This window comes from Macaca fascicularis, chromosome 3, assembly GCF_037993035.2.
Source record: "Macaca fascicularis isolate 582-1 chromosome 3, T2T-MFA8v1.1".
In the NCBI taxonomy this organism is placed as follows: Eukaryota; Metazoa; Chordata; class Mammalia; order Primates; family Cercopithecidae; genus Macaca; species Macaca fascicularis.
In genome coordinates, this window is record NC_088377.1 from 108858459 (window position 1) to 108862343 (window position 3885).

Here is a 3885-nt window from a genome sequence, read left to right on the forward strand (position 1 = left end):
GATCCTTAAAAAAAAATACAAATTTTAAGTATTAGCCCAAAAGTTATGCATACTTTTTTCAGGATAAAAATGGAAACCTTTAGTATCACAAGTAAGTTTCTTCATAATCTGATCTTGGCTCACTTATCTGTCACTTCCTCAATAGTACCATACATAACTTTTTACATTTATGTAAATTTATCTTGGTATTCATTGCTGTGTTTTGCACATAGTATTCCTGACAGCACCTTCCTGTGTTCCTCCCAAGCCAGCTTTGCCTTGGTTAATCACATTCTACAAGATATAGTTCAAAACTAATACAACATCTGAATAGCCTTCCCTTATGAGCTTACTGTTTTTCTTTTTAACCAGGGAAGAACACAAATACAATGTAGTCACAAATTATGTAGCCAAGTTTCCCACTTTTGGGGAAATTGCAGGGATCTGCACACCCAGAGGGCAATAAATAAACCTCACCCTGGGAAAGCTACCTTCATGATCACGTTATCTTCCTTGCTGGACAAGTATGCTCCAACATTTTTGAAGTAAATGCTCTCCTCTACACTCAATAATTCTCTTCATAACTCTTTTATAACACTTGAAGTGGTTGTTTTAGTATCTAAACATTTCTCAATCTTATCTTTTTGCACTTCTTGATTTTGTTACTCTAGTTATGTTTTAAGATCATGGAAAGATAAATCAATTGGTTTATATTTATATTTTTCACTAACATATTTTAGCACGTAATCTTTTTTTTTTAAAGTAATGAAATAAGAGAACTAAATAAACTTGTAATGTTTTTCCCTAAACCTAAGACTCTCACACCGGGGCCTTTGTTAAAATATTTATAAGAATTTTATGTCCTATAATGTAAAGTTTTTAAATTTTTTTTTAGGAAAAGGTTTTGCTCTGCTGTCCAGGCTGGAGTACAGTGACAAGGTCATGGCTCACTGCAGCCTTGACCTCCTGGGTTCAAGTGATCCTTCCACCTCAGCCTCCCAAGGAGCTGGGACTACAGGTGTGCGTCACCTAGCCCAGCTCAAGTGATCTGTCCACCTTGGCCTCCCAAAGTGTTGGGATTACAGGTGTGAGCCACCTTACCTGATATAAATTTGTTAAACAGAAATTGTACATGCCAAATTATTCTTTGTTATATTAAATTACTTATCCTAAAATGTAACCAGTTTTCGAATCTAAATTTTAAACATGTTGATATATAGTTTTAGGGCAGAAGATAATTGAAAAATAAATTGCTGTTTATTGTGGGTTGAGATTTCCCAAGAAGAGAGGTGGCTTAGTTTTTATATGTTAGAAAGGATTATCATACAAACCTATATTATATGCACTACCTTGATATTAGAGAATCAAAGTATTTTGAAAATTATTTTTATGGCCGGGCATGGTGGCTCATGCCTGTAATCCCAGCACTTTGGGAGGCCGAGGCAGGTGGATCACCTGAGGGCAGGAGTTCGAGACCAGTCTGATCAACATGGCAAAACCCCATCTCTACTAAAAATACAAAAAAAATAGGGTCATAGTGGTACCTGCCTGTCATCCCAGCTACTTGGGAAGCTGAGGCAGGAGAATCGCTTGAACCTGGGAAGTGGAGGTTGTGGTGAGCCGAGATCACACCATTGCACTCCAGCCTGGGCAACAAGAGCAAAACTCCATCTCAAAAAAAAAAAAAAAAAAAAAAATGTTATTGATTACCGAATCAGTAGAATGTAATTTATAGCTATATAAACAGAAGAAAGCTGTGGACTGACAAGTAGACCATTCATTAGGAAGTTTCTATTCCACAAGAAGGATTAACAGAGGGAAAGATTTAAGAACTTAACACCAGTATAATCTGGAAGCAATAAAATTGCACAAGTAGAAAGAAGAACATAGAAATTTAACAATAAATAGTGAACACACTGTTTTGTGGAGTCTTGTTTAATAAATAAATGCATACATTTACATTATATTTACATTAGTACAGGAAAGTCACAAAGTCATTTATTTCTGTTTTGATGAAAGTACTTATGACACCTCAAACAATCCAGTCCAGAGATAAATGTGGATCCAATTGTTACTAGAAGACTGCTGAGGTATTAGCCTTGATTCTCTTTTGAAGTTCTAGCTGTGTCATGAACACAAAGGTTAAGAGAATGCTTTGGCAATAACTTTGGAAAAAAGCCACAGGTTTAGGGAGAATGTTTATTTCTTGATTTAAATATAGATAAATAACATTTCATCGTTACATGCAATATCAAATACTGTTTACAACTAGGGTGTCAGCATTTAAATACGCACAATATTTTGATTAGTATTTGCATGTTATATTTTTAAACTAGAAGTCTTTACATTTAAAATTAGTTTCTTATAGACAGTTAATACCTGAGTCTTGCTTTTTTATCCAGTATGACAATCAGTACTTTACTTAGAGTATTTAGACCTTTTACATTAAAATAATTTTGATGTGATTAAATTAAAACCTACCACCTTGGTAATTGCTTTTTATTTGGCCCACCCACTCTTGGATTTTTTTTTTTCTTCTTTTTTCTTGTTTATATTTAGATTAATATAATACATTTTATGATTCCATTTTATCTCCACTATTGGCTTTTTATTTTTTTATTTTTTATTTTTTTTTAGAGACAAAGTCACACTCTGTCACTCAGACTGGAGTGTAATGGCATGATCATAGCTCATTGTAGCCTGGGTCAACTGGACTCAAGCAGTCCTCCTGCTTCAGCTCCTGAGTAGCTAGGACTACAGGTGCATGTCACTATGTCTGGCTAATTTTATTTTATTTTCGATTTTTTTTGTAGTGACCAGATCTCACTATGTTGCCCAGACTGGTCTCAAACTACTGGCCTCAAGTAATCCTCCTCCCTTGGCATCCCAGAGTGCTGGGATTATAGATGTGAGTAATTGCACCTGGCCTGGCTTATTATTTATACCTCTTTAATATGTGTTTTAATGTTTGCCCTAGAGTTTATAATGCACATCTTTAATTAAGTATAGTCTACCTTCAAATATTAATAATATAACATTGCCTCATGTGTAGTATACAAACTTTGTGACAGTAAGCTCCAAATTTCTCCATCATCTGTGATACTGTCAGACGTTTTACTTTTATGTAATCTATAAAATCCCAATACATTGATGCTACTATTTTTGCTTTAGGCAATTACCTTTTAGATTGATTAAAAATAAGCAAAATACGACTTTTATGTTTAGTTTCATTTAAAGTGTTTCAGGAGGTCTTTATTTCTTTATGTAGATACAAGTTTCTGTCTGGTGTCATATTTTTTCTGCCTTAAGTACTTTTTAAAAATGTTCATGGCAGTGTATGTCTGTGGGTAATGAATACTCCAAAAATATATCTATATTCTTCTGTGGTAGAATAAGAAATGTATTTGGTCTTTATCCCTAGTTTCTGTCACAGAGCACCTAAAAAGCTTAGCATTTCCTGAGATAGTGGTATCTTTTGTTATTCATAATGAGCTCCTTTCTATACACCTGAGTTTATGCTAATAAACTTAGGGGGGATGTCAGGGGATGGCTGAAAGGGGTTGGAGGTAAGCTCTGTGGAAACTCTTGAACTAGGAGATGTGATGAGCTTCTGGGTTGCTGAGCTTGTGGAGTGTTGGGAGAAAGGCTCACCCAGAGAGGGCATGGAAGATGTGTACAATCCCTTCTCCCATACCTTGCCCTATGTGTCTCTTCCACATGGCTGTTCCTTAGTTATATCCTTTATAATAAACCGATACACATAAATAAAGTATAATCCTGAGTTTTGTGAACCATTCTAGCAAATTATCAGACTCCAGGAGGGGCTTGAGGAAACCCTGGTTTTTAGTGTCAGAATGGAATTGAATTATAAGATACTCAGCTGGTGTTTGCTGCAGAATTGCTTGG

At 35.2% G+C, this 3885-nt stretch overlaps 1 pseudogene; it reads right to left on the reverse strand.

Moving 5' to 3' along the window:
- Nucleotides 1–353: 353 nt before the first annotated feature.
- Nucleotides 354–507, reverse strand: LOC123572710 (U1 spliceosomal RNA; annotated as a pseudogene).
- Nucleotides 508–3885: the final 3378 nt, after the last annotated feature.